Below are 19,575 nucleotides of genomic sequence, written 5' to 3'. Positions count from 1 at the left end.
TTTCTCTCACCTACACAGAAGCGGAAGACAAGATAAAATGGTTTGTCAAGCAGATTTCTTTCCTATTTTGTTTCCACAAATCATTACAAGAGATAAACTGTTAAATTAAGCTATTTACTATGCTAGAATTGTTCCGTTTCCCAATGCAAAGCATAACTTGAATTGCAGTGCCTTTTTTTTTTAAGATTTTATTTATTTATTCATAGAGACACAGAGAGAGAGAGGCAGAGACACAGGCAGAGGGAGAAGCAGGCTCCACACAGAGAGCCCGACGTGGGACTCAATCCCCGGTCCTCCAGGATCACGCCCTGGGCTGCAGGCGGCGCTAAACCGCTGCGCCACCGGGGCTGCCCTGCAGTGCCTTTTTGTGTAAAAGATGAATGTAGGGTAGGGAAGTGCTTTCTTCAGGCTGTTCCTTGAGGTGATCAAGAGGGTGGCCCCTAGAATTATAGTAGCTACTGTGGTAGCCACTAGCTACATGGGGCTTTCTAAGTTTAAATTAATTAAAATTAAAATTAGTTAATTAATTAAAATTAAATACAGTCAAAGGAGTTTAGTTTCTCAGTCACACTGGCCACATTAGGATTGTTCAGTTGCCACGTGGTGTAGAGTGGTAACCTCTCCGGAGAGTGCTGCGGTGAGCATTTCTGTCATCACCAAAAGTGCTTTTGGCCAGAGCTGGTCTAGAGGTCATCTCCCTGTATTCAAATATCAGCTCAGCTCATTATCTTGACTATGTGAACGTTTCTGCCCTTCCGTTTACCCTCATCTTTGAACGGTATTAAAAATACGCTAGTAGAGCTTGTTGCGAGAATGGCCATGAGGATTTAAGATAAAGCCCTTTGTATACTTTGTATAATGCAAACACTCCATAAATACTGTTTTTTGGTTAAAACCGTCCCTTGGAATAGCTATTAGAAGGATTAGGCAGCCTGGTCTCTGATTACGTTGCACACACAAACTTTGGGTGAGTGAAGCAAGCATTCTGCACGTGTAGCTTAACTGATTTTAGAATGTGGACAAATTCACACAGAAGTCTAAATATAGATTTAGAAAGTTGAAGAGATCCACAGTTCACTTTTCTTAGATTTTCATGATGCATCATTTTGCTTAGCTTTTATGGATGAAACTGTCTCTACTATTCAGACCACAGAACTCTTTCTCTCTAGAGAATCTGAAAGATATTTAATCAGTGCATAGGCTCCTCAAAGATGCCCATGCTGTAGTCCAAGAACCTATGACTTGTGTCAAATAAAATGAAGGTAGAAGCAGATGTGATGTGAAGCATGAAAGGTACTGTTGCTGGCTTTGAAGACAAGGGAAGGGGCCAGTATTCATGGCACGTAGAAGACCTCCAAAGTTTGGATATGGACTTCCTCTGGCAGCCAGCAAGACAACAGGGGTTTCAATTCTGCAAACCCAAGAAATGAGCAAGGGATTAGATTCTCCCCTAGAGTCTCCAGAAAGGAACTCATCCCTGCAACCACCTTGATCTTACCCAATTGAGACCGATGCCAATATTTTGACCTGAAGAATTATAAAATCAGGAATTTGCATTATTGTAAGCTGCTAATTTTTTGATAATTTGTGGTGGTAGCAAGAGGAAACAAATGCAATCCAGGATAGTTGAAAATGCATTTAAAAAACTGGCAAGTGAAATCCTTAAACTTTTAAATATGTTCCTGCCATGTTGCCATGAAAACAGAGTATAAGTACTTATCAGTTAAGATCCTCATGAAGTTAAAACTTGTTAATGATATTGAGAATGAAGAAAGACCATATTCATATTCTAAAGGAAAATCCATAGTGTATTTTTGACGTTGTATGAATTAAGAATAAAGAACCACGGTTGGTATATCCTCTGATGAGAAAAACTAAGTGGCTTTTGACAGAGGTAGAAGGGTCTTTTAATGCACATCACAATTTGATCCCAACCCTAGTTGTGGAAACTAAGCCTACAAAAGACAACTGTTCCTTATTTCATGGCACATGAATCTGAGTTGGTCAGAAACGTCTACTAATCCCTATCAGTTAACTTCCTTTCATTATCTTTTAAGGAGGTCTTTGACATTTTAATATGCCTGTATGATTATTTTAATTGAGTCTTAAAAAGAAAACTAAACTGGTTTTGCCTTTACAAATATATTTCATTTCACCTGTGTAAAGATACAGACATAAACATTCAAAATTTTTGTATTTTTGTAGGTGCGAGATAATTGAAGCACCTTTATTTGAATAAACCATATAATCCTGACTACAGCTATATAAAGTGGCCTGCTTCAAAAGATATATATTGACAGTCATGTCAGAGCTTTTCATAACTTACTTCAATCATATTATCATAATAATGCATGATATTCTTAGAAAAAGACCCATGAATTTCTCAAGCAAAAACAGAAATGAAACCAGAACAGAGTGAGAATGGCCTAGGATAAATGTTGAAGATGCTTCTGTTAAAACGTAAAATTCTGTTCAAAAGGTAAAAATGCTCTATGATGTTAGAGTCAGGAGTGGGAGTTTGAATAGAGTAATGGAATTAGGTTTCTCTTCCGTATTATGTCAACAGAGAAACAGAATTTACTATCATCTTGTGAAAGATTATGTCCCAAGTTAACTCTTCCAAACAGGAGGATCTGTGGAATACAATAGTAAGTAAAGTCAGCTCATAAATTTTGATAAATTCTTTTGTTTTATTCTTCAACAACACAAGAATCTCTTGTCTGCCTCAATTATCACCTTCTTACCTTTACCTCCATTTATGTGAAGTATCAGTTGCTTAAAGTTTTCCCTTGCAATTGGGGCATAACTTCCACATCGGACATAGTAATTCAAGGGTTTATTTCTGTATCTTCCATATGACTGTCCCTATAATTCCATAAAATAAAGAATACATTTTCAATTTGGGCCATAAGCGTGTGTGTGTGTGTGTGTGTGTGTGTGTAGTGTGTGTGCAAGCCACAAGTGTGCTTCTAAAAGAAATGCTTTTTGTTTTGTTTTGTTTTGTTTTTTATTTTTATTTTTTAGAATTTACTCAAATTGTAATTTGGAAGCAAGTTGTTCAGTTGCAATGTTTGTAAGAAATTTCCTGATCATATTTTGATATTTGCTGCTGTGTTTTTTTCCTACATCTTGGAAAATATTCATTTTAATAAACTTATTAATGTTTATTACCTGTTAAGGGCTTTTGAGAGATAATGTCTGAAGTCATAGTGTAAATAGAAATGCAAAAGACTTTCATTGAAGAGAATTAGAAACAGGTGGTAGTCTAGTGGTAGTAACGGGTATATATGTCTAGTGGTAGTTTGTGAGCGAGTAAATGGAGAATTAGAGAAGGGCAAAATTATGGAGTGAAATGATGGTTGTTTGTATGTATTGGGCGTTATTGGAAGCATATTAGAAAATCACCAGTGGTTACTGATTTACCTTGTTTTGTATCACATTTTTGGTAATTTACCAGAGTGTGGTTTTTGCTTTCTTTTTGTTTTGTTTTGTTTGTTTGGAGGGAGGCAGCTACCAGTCAGTCCAGGGAGTGATGATTTCCTTGAACTCACAAAGCTTTTACATAATAAAGTTAGGATTCAGACTCATGCCTTTCTGACCTCAAAACTTTATCCCCAGCACCACACTATCCAGGAAATGATAGAAACAGCTAAGAGAATTCGGCTAAAATCTCATGTGCCGTGCTACAGTGTAATCCTGGGAAGATGTGGAGCCATATAACTCAAGCGTATTATGATGGCTGGTAGGAGAAACTTACTCTTCTTATTTTTTCCTACCTAGAGCCTTTAATTTGTTCTATTTTTTTTTATAATCAAAACTCTATTGAAAAGTATGAATCCCATATAATGCTCTGGGCTTTTGCAAGTTTTGTGTACCCAAATGGTCCTTCCTCATAGGGTGAGATAGAAGTATCAAAAAAGTAGCAGGATGCGGTTGACACAAGATACCGTGTTCCTTATCTGAAATAAGGAGAGATGATTCTAGTATGGAAAGTCATAGTCCATTTTCAGGAACCAGATTCTCTGCCTGATAAAATGAAGATGCTAGGGATTAATACCTAAACTAGTATGTGTACAGGGAGACCGTTAAATGCAGGCAAAAGTTGATTTGGAACAACTGAAAAAGACCTCGCTGTCTGTGACATTTAGAGCAGCATATCTGACAGGTATGAATCCCAACTAAGCTATTTATTATGTGAATCTATCCCGGTTATTTATCTCTCCCATCCAAGGATAATAATGGCACCTGCCTTATTGGATTGTTGTAAAGGATAAATGAGAGAATAGCTATAAAGCATTATATAGGTTCTATCGTATAACACATACTCATTAAATGCTGGCATCTCCTGCTTAGGCTTTTTAATTTTTCTTTTTTTTTTTTTTCCACAAGTAGAGGGTGGAAATAGATAGTACTATTGAAATCTAAGTGCTGACTCGCAGACTAGGAGTTCTGGAGCCCAGCACTTGGGTTTCACTGTTATTCTTGCAAATATACTCACTACAATGTAGTAATAAATTGACCTTCACATGAAAGCCATTTTTATATGACTTTATGGTTCATTTCCTGTGACATCTGTAGCACAAGTGAACAGTAACAATATCACATGGGGTGGAGACATTTGAAAGCAGGGATGTGCTTGCTGTCAGAAAATGACTAGACCCCAGATTTATCTGAAGGAAGCACATGCGACTTTGCAGTTACATTTTGCAATAACCATACTGATTTGATATAATCGGGGGATCCCTGGGTGGCGCAGCGGTTTGGCGCCTGCCTTTGGCCCAGGGCGTGATCCTGGAGACCCAGGAATCGGTAAAATCAAGGGCACCTGACATCTTCATTCATCTAATAATGCTAAGCTTAGTACAGATATTTGTACGGTTTCCACAAGACTTTGGAGGTGGTAAAAATAACATGTAGCCCATATCTCTTTGGGAGATATTGGATTGAAAGGAAAAGGAGGTACCAGTTTGGCTCTGGTGGCCTGAAGTAAAGGATGTGGCCCCCTCCCCCTGTGTTTGATGATTGTCCCAAAGACGTAGTGTGACACTAAGTAATGACTCAGAGCTACCTCCTCTTTGCCATTAGAACTGAAAGCATCTCGATTAAATTGGAGAAGAGTGCTGTATTTTTCATTACAATGGGGACTGCTCTTGCCAAAAGGAAATTTTCCTTAATTAATGAGCGAGTCCTTCTTTCAGGTACTACACAATGAGGTCATTACAGTACAACCTTTCCTGCAAAGGGCAGTCAGCTTCTGAATCCTGGACTGAGAGGAGGAAGTAGTTTAGAGTAATTGTTGAGATAATAGGCATCAGAGTCGGAGCACCTTGCTATGAAATATTGGTTGTCAGGGAATTTTTCAATACTCTCCAGCATGTTATTTCACATCTTGGTTTCCTCCCCTGTAAAAGTGGATATGCCATGTCCTGTCTCATAGAATTATTGTTACGATTAAACAAGGTACATATGATAAAGGACTTAGCACAGTGCCTAGTGCCTAATGGGATGCTTGTTAAGTGGTTGCACTTTCCAAACATTTTCATTATTAGTCTTTCTTTGATTTAATGGGAGCTATGATTTTTCTCATGAAATATGTTCTCAATATCTCATGTCCAAGAGAGAAATGATCAAAACATACTTTGTTATCTGTTATGAACTGATGTCAAACACTTAGTACTTCCTGTGTGGACCCCCAAACTGCAGATTCATAAAAATCATAGCCTAACTAGTAGGGATGACAAATTAGTTTTTTTCCTCACAAAAGGTTGAGTCTGAATCTGAGGCAACACCTAGACGCGTTGAAATTGGTGCCATAATTATTACTGATATCTACCAAAGGGGAAAGAATAGAACCTGAAGCTATACGTGCCACGTACTTTCTGGAGCTGACCTAAACCAGCACAACCTCCCCTCTTACTCAAATGAAAGCAACTGAAAATTGGCTCTGTTTCTCAAATATCCATTGGCTGATGTATGCATAAAGAAGGTGTGGTATTTATCTATAATGGAATATTATTCACCCGTAAAAAAAATGAAATCTTGGCATTTCATGGATGGAGCTAGAGAGTTTCATGCTAAGCAAAATAAGTCAGTCAGAGAAAGTCAAATACCATATGATTTCACTCGAGTGAGGAATTTAAGAAACAAAATGGACATGGGGGAGAAAAGAGAGGAAAACCAAGAAACAGACTTTTCACTACAGAGAACTGATGATCACCAGAGGTTGAGGTGGGGGGGTGTGTGGAGAAAATAGGTGATGGGGATTAAAGAGTGCACTTGTTGTGATGAGCACTGGGTGATGTGTGGAAGTGTTGAATCACTGTATTATACACCTGAAACTAGTGTTACCCTGTGTGTTAACTACCTGGAGTTCAAATAAAAATTTCTAAAAAAAAATTGACTCGGTTTAATCTATATTAATATGTCACTTACCTCTCTGATAATTGCTAAATCACCAGCTCTTTCTGTTTTAGGGGAATTATTTTAGGTGATTGATGTGTGTGGTATAAACAAATAAAAAAACATTAAAAAATTGTTCAACCAATATTTCTTCATCACTTTTTAAACACATTGTGAGTAATCAACTTTTTTAAATGCTGAGAAAATGATGATAACTTTAACCTCATTACTGCAGCATCTCAATACCAAAGCTCATTCAGATGGGAACAGTTTGCAAAGTTTGAAACCCAGGTGGTTCATACTTGATTTGCAAACTAATTGTTTTTCTCACATCAGGATACTAGAGTTTCATTAATGTCGGGTAGACCCAATAGATGAAAGTGTAGAACTGATATGTATTTACCTGCTTCTCCTAGTTAGACATTAATTAGTTGTAAGACAGATCAATTTCACACTTAAAAAAGCAATCTGTGTTCGTTTTTATTTAAGATACATAGGCGGTCTATAATCCCAATCCACGGATATTTCCTGTTTTCTATATATTTATAGGAAAACAAAAGTGAAATTTGTTATCTTCCCCCCCCAATCCCCTCACCCTTATTTTGTCTTTTCCTTCAACAGGCAACATGTTTTAGTAGTTTCTTGAGTTTCTTTCAGGGAAAAAAAAATGCAGAGGGACAGTTTTATTTGTTTCTTAGCTACCAAATATTAATAGCGCATGTACTCTTCTGTACTTTATTATAAAAATGCAAGGGATTTTTCACAAAAAAAACAAATGCAGGAAAATGCAGAAATAAGTGACTTCCTTTTCTTTTATAGGGTGAATTTATTTTTTCTTTGCTTCAGTGTGCTCTGTTTCCATGCTTTTCTCTGTTGACCCACTTTAACTTCTTAAATATATAACATGGCAGAAAGTAGCTCCACCAGTCACAGCTCCTAAAATCAAAACCTAATTCCTTGTTCAAATTCTGATAGAAAATAATCTCATTGCTTTTTGCCCCATTTCTGGCTTGGTTATTCCACCATTTTTCACCATTTGAAGTTCAACCAGCCAGCCCACGTTAGGGATGGAGGGTGTGTGTGTGGGGTCAGCCATGTGAGAGGTCAGCAGAGTGTTAACAATAGATTGTTTTTTCCAGATGAGTATAGACGGAATCCTCCTACAAATCTCATTCTCGTACATAGTATCTTTCCTACTTGCCATTCCATCACTGTCTGTGAACATGGCCATTCCTTCCATGTGTCAGTACCTCAAAATAGGTGTTCGGTGTTTAGGTATCTTTGCTTTTCTATTCATTGTTTGTAATTTTGCATCTGTAAACTTATAATTTTTCCTGACCATTCATCCTTGCATCCATTCTGTTCTGTACTCTGAATTTCTTTTTTTTTTTTTTGTAAGATTTTATCTATGTATTCATGAGAGACACAGAGAGAGAGAGAGACAGAGACACAGGCAGAGGAAGAAGTAGGCTCCTTACAGGGAGCCCGATATGGGATCGATTCCCAAACTAGGATCATGTCTTGAGCCAAAGGCAGATGCTCAACTGCTGAGCCACCCAGGCGTCTCTGTACTCTGAATTTCTTAAGAAATCTCTACTTTTTCTTTCTACACACACACACACACACACACACACACGTATACACACAGCTTTACAACCCTGCTTCCAGGAGCAAAAGAATGATAAACCAACTGAACATGCAAGCCCAGTTTAAAGAATGCATCATTGATAAAGGAGTATGTGTGTGAGAGACCTAATTTTTTTAAAGAAGTCTCTTGTCCTGCAGTTTTTCCAACATCTAGATTCTACAGTTTCTCGCCTACCAACTTTTAAATTCTGCTAAATGAGGTTGAAGTGAATAATAAATGTATGATTCAGGAAAACTGTGTTAATTATGTTACAAAATTATAAGAGGGAAAAAAAACTATATGGAGGAAAGTTGAGTGATGATGGTATGAGCCTCTACTTATAGCAGAAGTCCTTGAAGAACAAACCTGACTCCTGGATTCTGAGTCCTTTGAATAGTGACAGCCGTGACATACGGCTTGTGACTCCATCGGCTGTATCTCTAGGAAACACAGTATTAAAGAAAGGATATGAGCCATGACATAGCAATAAGTCACTGCAGCCTGAGGCTGAAGCTTCAATATGTAAATCTGTAAACTCTTTAATATGTCTAGATAATAAAACTGGAATTATACACAAAGCAATCATTTGGAGTGGCCATTTTCGGACAGCTGAAGGACACTAAAGTGTATTTGGGTTTGAGGAATATGCATTGCACTGATTTTGGTGGATTGGAATTGTCAGTAATCCACTTTGTAATAGATTGTTCAAGTGGTTTTCCTAAGTGTCAGATGCTGGGGTTGCCTCTGCATTTCTCTTAACCGACAACTTTCTTTCCTTTCTCCCTTATTCAGATGTAACTGACATATAACATTCTGTAAGTTTAAGGTGCAGAAAGGCTTGATTATTATTATTATTCTAGTGATTACTGTCTTAGGCTTTGCCACGGCCTCTCTCACACAGGCAGCTTTCAAATTATTACATAAAGACGACCAAAGGTTCCTGACTCAGTCAATAGGCCTGACCTAAACTCCAGGCTTGATAGGACAGAGCAGCCCTTCATGTTCTTTCTGGCACCTTGAAAAAGTACTGCTCTCTGACCTTTTATACAACCTCCGAATAAATCAAAGGCATGGACAGAACCATTTGGTTTCTGAATTAATACCGACCACCAACAAGTCCTGCAATAGGAATGCAAATTAGGGAAGTAGTTGTTATTGGATAGTTTTGTAAGTTTGTATAGACTCTTCTATACCTGTGAAATGATTTTAAAAAATCAAAATCAGGTGTATCTATTTATAAATTTATGTCTGTAGATATTTCTATATTTTATTTGGTACATCATTTATTCTGCGAGCCATTAACTTCTACACAGTATGTGTAACTTGTTCTTTTCATTTTTTCATAAATTAAAAAAAAAGTGCTCTCTGCTTAACAGGTGGGATAAAAGGACTAGGAAGATAGTAATTTTATTTATTTATTCATGAGGGACAGAGAAAGAGAGGCAGAGAAACAAGCAGAAGGAGAAGCAGGCTCCATGCAGGGAGCCCGGAGTGGGACTTGATCCCCGGACTCCAGGATCACAACCTGAGCTAAAGGCAGACACTCAATCACTGAGCCACCCAGGCGTCCCGGAAGATAATAATTTTAAAGAACACACGGTTTTATAGGGTAGGCCAATGTTTATTATATGTATGTTCAAATAGGAAAGTATTACATTAGCAGCATTTATCAGGTTAATGCAGTGTGATATTAAAAATGTTAATGAAGAGTCCAGTATAGAAACCAACCAATAAGACTGGAGATGCTGGTCTTAGAGTGAAAAATTGGGAAATATAATTTGATCTGCCACAGTGTCCACTCTTGAGACTTTAGCCCTGTCAAAAGTTGTTCTACTTCTCGTATTTTTTTCCCCATTTTCCACAGCTACTATTTCAAACTTTCTCTGCTAACACCTCTTACCGTAAACTATATCCTATATCTATTTTGGCAATCAACTCAGTGTCCCTAAAGGGGAAAAAAGATTAATTAATTTCCTACTTCAGATCCTAAAATTTATCTAAATCCTTACTATCTGATCTAAATCCTTTTTGACTTTCTAATCTGACACAGCAAGTAAGGCAACAGCCCTCCCACAGGCCTGGGGAATCTTGTCACTTGTTGCTTCCTCTGAAATATTGCTCTATCAGTTATCCCTTCTCTGTGTTTCCAGCACCTCCTTTTTACTGATTCTTTCTAGCTAGTGCTGATACCCAGTATTCGCCTAGGTTCTTTTCATATATTTGCTAACTTAATATTCAAAATAATCTCATGAGGTAGGTATTATCATTATGAAGCAGGTGCATCATTAATCCCAATTTATATGTGAGGTGATTAAGGCACAGAGATATTAAGAACATTTATTAATGATAAATTCAACAATACTCATGTTAATCTATATAATGCACTCTCACCAAACTCTTCAATGATGAATTTTATACTTCAAATTCCTCCCAAACTACTCTTTTTAAAAGGGAGGAGGTGAGAGAGAGAGAGAGAAAATAAATGAGTGAAAGAATGAATAAATTTGTTGTTCTGGAAGAAAACTTCTAAACTACTCAGGACAGTAAATAAAATGATAATGAAAGACTCCTTTTAGTAGTAAAATTATTGGAGAATGAATTCATATTCAATATATGCTAGAATCTGACTAATATTCAAAAAAATTGAATAAAATATGTATGAATATACATACTAATACATGTATTTAAATATATTCCTCAAAATACATATTACAGTGAATTAATGATATAATTAAGCATTTTTAAATTTTAAATTGAAATGAGATTAGTGACTCTTTAAAAATGTGGGGTAAGGAGGGCACTTTCTCATTCTGACCTTAAAACTAGAAACCATAGGGGCACCTTGGTAGCTCAGTTGGTTAAGTGTCTGACTCTTCATTTCAGCTCCGGTCATGATCTCAGGGTCATGAGATCAATCCCAACCCTCGGCTCCAGGCTCAGTGGGGAGTCTGCTTGAGATTGTCTCCCTCTGTCCCTTTCCCTCCTCTCACTCTTTCTCAAATAAATCTTTAAAAAAATAACCAGATACCATAAAAACAATAAATTTAGCTACAAAGGATAACACAGACATTATGTATGAGGAAACATCATTCCACTTAAAACATATATATATGTGTTATATACTAATATATGTGTTAATACTAATATATATTTTATATATTACATATATACACTAATGAAAATTAGAAGTATATTTTTCTGTGCATACCTGATCTTAGAAAAACAGGAATACAAATTCCAGGGGCCCAAACCAAGAGAATGCAAAGTTGAAGTTGAGGTTTGCTGATCTCAATGACTTGATACAAAGGCTTATGTTTCAATGGCTGTTAAAAAGCCAAACTTTGGGAAATTTATAAAAAATACTGAACCGAGATCCCTCATAAAGCTGGAGCCATGGAGAGCTAAAATCCCAGTGAAACAGTCAAACAGTGGTCTGAAGCAGCAAATAGAGACCCCATGAAAATGTGTGTGTCTCAACAAGGGTTTGGGTATAAAAGTCTCTTTTAAATAAATATAGCCACTAATTTACCTTTCCACAGTATGTGTAAACACTATTTGTTTGCAACATCGTCTGGGAAACTCCAGGTTGAGGAAATAAAGAAGCTCCACAATGGCATCAGCATGCCAAAAGCAAGAGGAAATTCCTTCTACACATGTTGAGAACCCACAAGGTTCTCATTACAACAAAAATCCAGATGAATGGGACTTATAATACAAAGTTAAAACATTTGAGAAAATAAACAGCAGACAACTCCAAAGAGTTCAGATATGGAATTAGTAATAAAGTATAAATTGAATTAAGCCATACTTTAGACAGCTATATATTTACAGAAAAATTGAGGAATAGTACAGAGTTCTTTCTGTATTATCAATGTATTTGGCACCTACCCCTAATTATTAAATCTTTAATTAACATAGTATTTTGTTACAGTTAACAAATTCATACTGATATTTTTAATAGCAGGGCATCATTTATTAAGATTTCCTTAGTTTTTACCTGATGTCCTTTTCCTATTCCAGGATCCCATCCAGGATCCCACATTACATTAATAGTCATGTCTCCTTAGGCTGCTCTTGGCTCAGGAAACTATAACACAATAACACACATTTCCAAAAACCTTATCATTGACATCATACTTAAAATGGTGAAACGTTGGACAATTGGCCGTTGTGAATACTGTAGCTATGAACATTTGCGTGCACATTTTTTTTTTTTTTTTCTGGTTCTGTTCTATTTTGAGTATCTGCTTCAGTACTTTTGGGTACATACCCAGAGGTGGAATTGCTTGATCACAGAGTAATTCACTGTTTAACTTATTTAGGGATCAGCAAACATTTCAGCATCATCCGTATACCATTTTAGATTTCCATCAGTAGGGATCCCTGGGTGGCGCAGCGGTTTGGCGCCTGCCTTTGGCCCAGGGCGCGATCCTGGAGACCCGGGATCGAATCCCACATCAGGCTCCCAGTGCATGGAGCCTGCTTCTCCCTCTGCCTGTGTCTCTGCCTCTCTCTCTCTCTCTCTCTCTGTGACTATCATAAATAAAAAAAAAAAAAAAAAAATAGATTTCCATCAGTATCATGTGAGAGTTCCAACTTCTCTACACCCTTGCTGACGCTTGTTACTTTTCATTATTAATTATCATTATTGTTATTATTATTATTATTATTGCCTTCCTAATTGGTACTAAGTGGTTTCTCGTTGTGATTTTGATTTGCATTTCAATAATGACTAGTGATGTTGAGCATCTTTCCGTGTCCTTGACTATCATTAATATTTAGTGAAATGCCTATCCAAGTCCCTTCTTAGTTTTTTATTTGGGTTGTCTTTCTTTTTGTTGTTGGGTTGTTAGAGTTATTAATATATTCTGGTTACTTGACTCTTAACAAATGTATGAATCATAGGATTTGTCTCCCAGTCTATGAGCTGTATTTTCTCTTTCTTGATAGTATCCTTTGCTTAATACAAAAATACTACTGTTGTGGAAATCCAGTTTATGACCTCTAAATTTTTTAGCTGGTGCTTTTGATGTCATATGTAAGAATCCATTATTAATTCTAGGTAAACCAAAAAACAAACTCTTAATTATAGAGAACAAACTGATGATGACCAGAGCGGAGATTGGTTGGGGGGTGGGGGAAATCAGTGATGGTGATTAAGGAGAGTACTTGAGGTGATAAGCACCAGGTGTTGTATGGAAGTGTTGAATCACCATATTGTACACTTGAAACTAATATTGCACTTACATTAACTAACTGCAATTTAAATAGAAACTTTAAAAAATAAGAAACTTAGAAGAAAAATCAGCCAAAGAATTACAAAACACTGTTGAAAAAAAAAGAACTAAATACATTAAGATGGCTAAGATGGCTATAATCTCCCTGGCAATGGTAGATAATACTGCCATAAACTCTTATTGTTTTTGATACTATTCTAATCATTTAACCACAGATAAGTGGTTTATTTCTGGACTCTCAAATACATTTAATTTACCTATGCATCTATCCTTATGCTCGTACCACATTCTCCTGATTACTATAGCTTTGTAGGGAAGTTTTATTGAGTTTTGAAGTCTGGAATTGTGAGTCCTACACATTTATTCTTTAGGATTGTTTTGATGTTCTCAGTCTTTTCTGATTCCATAGAAATAATAGGGTCATCTTTTCTGAGTGTGCAAAAGAAGGCCTTTAGGATTTTGATAGAGATTATCTATTTTCCCCCCTTTATTCATTTGTTTTGTTTCTTAAATTCCAGATATGAGTGAAATCTTATGGTATTTGTTTTTCTCTGACTTATTTTGCCTATCATAATACTCTCTAGCTCCATCCATGTCATTGCAAATGGCAAGATTTAATTCTTTTTTACGGCTGATTAATATTCCTGTGTGTGTGTGTGTGTGTGTGTGTGTGTGCGTGCGTGTACCACTTCTTTATCCATCCATCACTTGATGAACACTGGGCTGTTCCCATAATTTGGTTATTGTAGATAATACTGCCATAAACTCTTATTATTTTTGATACTATTCCAATCATAATTTTCTTTCAGATTATTCATTGATAGTGTATAGAAATAAAATTTATTTTTGTAGGTTGATTATCCTCTAACTTTTCTAAATTTGCTTACAAATCTGAATAGTTTTTTGGAGGGGTATTTAGGATTTTTTGTAGATAAAATCACATCACCCATCAATATGGATGTTTACTTTTTTTTTCCATATAGATGCTTTTATTTTTCTTTTTTTAGTAATTCCTCTGGCTAGGACTTTAAGCACAATGTGGAATATTAGTGGGAGAAATAGAGTATTTTCACCTCATTTTTTATCTTAGTAGAAAGCTTTCAGTCTTCCATCACTAAGTAAGATTTCACTGTGGATTTTTCATAAGCAAACTTCATCATGTTAAGGAAGTTACCTTCTATTCCTAGTGTATTGAAGTTTTTTTTTTTAATCATGAAAAGAGTGTATGATTTTGTAAAATACTTTTTCAGCATCAATTAAGATGATTTTTCCCTTCATTCTAGTAATGTGGTATTTTACATTAATTTTTTAATGTTGCATTCCTGGGATAAGTCCCACTTGGTTATGAAGCCTGAGCTGTTTAATATGCTGCTGGATTCATTTGCTATCATTTTATTAAGTGTATTTTCATCTATATTAATAAGTAATATTCATCTGTAGTTTTCTTTTCTTGTGATGCCTTATCTGGCCTGGTGTCACAGCAACACTGGCCTCAGAGTATGAATTGTGAAGTATTTCTTCTGCTTCTGTTTTCTGGAAGAGTTTGAAAAGGACTGTCATTAGTTCTTCTATAAATATTTAGTATAGTTCACCAGTGAATCAAGCCATCTAGTTCTGGGCTTTTCTTCTTTGGGATGTTTCTAATTACTGATTCAATGTCTTGGCTCCCTTTAGGACTGTTCAGATTTTCTATTTTCTCGAGTCAGTTTTGATAGATTGTACAATTCTCTGAATCCGTTTTACCTGGGTCATCAAGATGTTGGCATACAGTTGCTCATACTTTTTTCTTACAACCTTTTTTTGTTTCTTTTTTTTTTTTTTATAACCCTTTTTGTTGGTAGTATTGTCACCAACAATTCTGATTTTAGCAATAACAGTTTTGGTGAGTCTAGCTGAAGTTTGATCAACATATTGATTATTTCAAAGAACTGACTTGATTTTGCTTTTTCCTTCTTGTTTTTTCTTTCCTATTATATTTATCTCTTTTTTTATCCTTCAGTTTCCACCTTCCTGATTGCTAGTGTTGGGAGTCTGCTTTCCTTTTCCCAGTTTTTAAAGATAGAACATTGAATTATTGATTTGAGATTTGTCTTCTCTCAATATAGTCATTTATAGTTAAAAATTTCTGTGTACTGCTTTCACTGCATCTAATGAATTTTGATACATTTTTGCTTTTATTTTCCTCAGAGTATTTTCTAATTTCTCCTTTGATTTCATCCTTGGCCCATGACCCATTGGTCGTTTCAAAGTGTGCTGTCTAATTTCCACATATTTGTGATTTTCTTCTTATTGATTTATGTGTTTTTGTTTATTGGTTTAGTGAATTTTCTGAAATAATTGTGTAAAGTGTTTATTGTTTGTCATGTGTATCCATTGTGTCTTCATTGTGTTAGCTTATTGGTCAGTTAATGATTGGCAAAATGATTTGGAATCAAACCAAATGAAATTAAGCAAACAGAGCTTTTGCAGTTTTTGCAAATTGGTGCTGTTAGGGTGTTCCTTTAGTGTTGTACCTTAGTGTTCACCGCTTATGTGGACACAAAAAGTCAGCAAGAGTTGAGAAATTAGTATTTCTTGAGTCTTTTTGGAACATCTTATCCTGGGTAAGTGTATAACCTTCTAGATTTCTTGGAATATAAAGGAACTTTTCAAATCCTTTATTTTAACCCATGTGTCTCCTCCCCACTACCTCTTCCTTGCCACATTTTTCAGTCTATTATTTGCATGACTGTGATCCTTTGAATGAATCCAACGAATTTTGATATATTTATGGGAGCTTCCTGGGTGTAATTGGAAACCTGCTTCCATACATGGAGGGTAGGGAGAGACCTAAGAAAGAGGCAAGCCACTCCAGATTGGTAGGTGACAGTTTTAATGAGCAAGGGAACTTACTTAAGAGGTTTAGGTGGCCCAAGAAGAGTAGTTTTTGCACCTGTCCCTCAAATCTTAAGTTTATATAGAGCCTTTCCCTAGATTCAGTCACATATACCATGTAGGTAGTCTCAATACCACATTTCTATCTTAAAACTCTATTCTATGGGAAGCTTCTTAGAATAGGGAAGCAAAGCAGAACACACATTCCATGGAAGAGAGGAGTGGGGAGCCTCTAATTGCCCCAGGTTCAGCTCATAACCAGTAGATAAGTCTTCTTAATGACCTCCCCCCAAAGGAACAGCCTTTCTTTGCTTATAACAAATGATACTTGGAAATGTTCCTTTGCCTTGGACAAGCTCCAAGGTGGGTGAAACAAAGCCAAGTCCTGAGCCAGTTCTTCTTAGAGCCACCAGATAGGTTAAAACATGCTAACACAATTCTTCTGAGAAGAAGGTTATATTGCTTCCTCAGGTACTGGCAGCCAACAGCAGGAATTCAGGCTCCTTTAGTCAAGTCTGCTGCACAGCTGAGGGGAGAGTGGTCATAGGGTAAGTCAACATGTCACAGAGTCCTTTTACTGAAATTTAGCCAGTTTTATCTTAAGTATTCCATTCATGATGTATGTGTTTTTTTTATTATTATTATTAGGTAAGAGAATTCCAAAACAGCTGATTCTGGCAGTTTTCCCAGCTTAATTATTACTTTTGGGGAGTGATCATTTTTGGAGTTCTCTACCTTTTTTTTTTTTTTTTTTTTTTTTGCTAATATCCTCCTTATTTGAAGCATATATATTTTGGAATGCTTTAGTTGCTGGAGATAAAATTATATGTTGATTATTTCCCTAGCCCATTCAATATTTCACACCATTCTCATTTTGCTGGCATGGTTTTTGATGAGAAGTCTTCTGCAGTTCCTATTCTTATTCCTCTATAGATGAGGTGATCTCTCTCTCTCTCTCTCTCTTTCCCTCACATGTACATGAACTTCTTTTAAGATTTTCTCTTTGCCTTTATTTTTTTGCAGTTTGAATATGATACACATAGGTATATATTTTTGGCATTTATCCTGCTTGCTGTTTTCTGAGCTTTTTAGATCCGTAGTTTGATGTCATCATTAATTGTGGAAAGCACTTGACTTTTATTACTGCAAATACTCTCTCCTTTTGCTATTCCAATCATGCATATGTTACACATTTAGAAACTGTCAAATAATTATTAGTTCTAATCTTCTTTCTTTTCCTTAGTGTTTTTGTTTTTGTATGCCTTCTTGGCTATGGCTGTCCTAAGTACTTCTCAGAAGACTGTCATGCAGCAATTTCAGCAATAATCCGTTATTATACTAGAACCCTGTTAATCTGATGGTAAGGGTTTGAAGAGGGGAAGCATTCTACAATCTTTTGATTAAATGAGTCCCTTAGTGAACCTATTTCCCTGCATTTCAACCTTCATAGTATTTATGAGTTGTTTTTTTTTTTTTTTTAAACACCTTAAGTGAGTCGGAAAGTATAGAGACTATGGTTTGATAAATGTCCTTCCTGCATATGGGAGAAAGCTCTGATAAAGTCTTTTCCTTTGGGGAATACAACTTTGTGTGTGAATACTCTAGGCATATTTCATAATTTCTTTCTCTTCGCTGTCAGAACCATGAAGTAATCTTTCTTGGCTCTTTAATACAAGAACCTGGTGGAGTTCCATGAGACAAAACTCACAAAAGTATGGGATTCCTCCTAAGTCTCCATCAGAAGGAATTTATTATTTTCACACTAATTCATAATCAGCCTCCAGCCAGTTCAACAAGATTACCACTTAAAGGTTCTACCAGTTTATGGCTTTAGAAGGTTTTGGTCCAGATAAATAGATCCCAGCTGTAACTGTTCACCTGTCTGTATAGATTTTGAGGTAGAATTTGTCCTACAATTTCAGTTCTCTAATAGATCCAACAAACGTTGATTTTCAGTTTGCTGAGTTTTTTTTTTTTTCTTGTAAGAATGGGAATGATAGCTTTTAAGACTGAAGCTCATCTTAACATTTTTTAAAGTAATAAAAAAAAAAGGGAATCAAAATAGTCTTCACTGAACAAAGAGTGAGAAATAAACTCAAGTTCACAAGCAGTGTATATAAAAATTAAGCATGTATAGGACAATAAAAGAAGCCTCTCCAAATATCAAAGAATTGAGAGCACTCAGATCATGGTCACTGACCAAATTGTATCTACTGTAGAAATCAATGATCAAAGTAAATCTTAAAAATCTTAAAATGAAAATCAAATGCTCCTAAAAAACTACAATTCAAAGAAAACCTAATAACCCAAACTAGAAAATAGTCAAGTGATACCAAATATTAAAGTATGTCATATGAAGTAGAAAAATAGAATGGCAATTTATTATGTAATTAATATCGAATATTAATGAGTTAAATGTTTAATTAAAAGATTAAAATACCTACAATGCCATATGCATGTCTGAATTTAAAGGATAAATAGTACACAATAAGATATTTGTAACATATATAGCGAATGTAATGAAGTCTTACAGTATAAAGAAAAATGCAAACAACCCAATAAGGAAGTAGGCAAAGCACATGGATAGGAAGAATGAAGAATGTAAGTAAATTGTCCTAAATTCATGATGAATTTTTGTAGGAAATAACCTACTTGAGCTCTCAGCCTTTTTATAGGCTGTTAGTGGGTTTTGCTGATTTCTCTGATAATTTTTCAGTGGAATACTGTGCAAGTAACTTTCTTAGAAATGAAAATATGAGCCATTATGGATGTCCTTCCATATGGTTCTATCTGTGTGATTATCTAATATAAAATATCTTAAAATTATGGTTACAGAATTGTTACTCTACTCTGTTTCAATCCTAGTAAACATTTTTTCCTAATTCTTTTTTTTTCTTATTCTTTTCTGTTTATTTAACTGGACTGTATAGTTAATAATTATTTCTCCAATATTTTCTTATCATTTTTTTTTCTTTTTTTAAGAGAGGGAGTAAGAAAGAAAGGCCGGGAAGGGACAGAGGGAGAAAAAGAATCTTAAGCAGAACCCATGCTAAGCATAGAGCTCAACTTGGGGCTTAGTTTCACAACCCTGAGATCATGACTTGAGCTGGAATCAAGAGTTGGATGCTTAACTGACTGAGCCACCCAGGCACCTCTGATATTTTCTTATCTTAAGCAAATGAAATTTGATTAAGTTAATGACTATTTTCATTGGAATAAAGTTTATTATTTAGAAGATATGCTTTTTCTAATATGGTACATAATGACAAATATTTCGATTACTTTATTCAAATGTCAATTGACTCATTCAAACTGCAGGCTCATTAGATATTCAATGATTGCCTCTTTGTCCATAGCCAGGGAACTACAAAATTTATTTGGACTTCTATGCCATAAAGTATAATGTGATAATTATCCAGATAATTCAAACTCAACCAG

The sequence above is a fragment of the Canis lupus genome, chromosome 18 (genome assembly GCF_003254725.2).
Source record: "Canis lupus dingo isolate Sandy chromosome 18, ASM325472v2, whole genome shotgun sequence".
Taxonomy (NCBI): Eukaryota; Metazoa; Chordata; class Mammalia; order Carnivora; family Canidae; genus Canis; species Canis lupus.
This window is presented reverse-complemented; position numbering follows the sequence as displayed.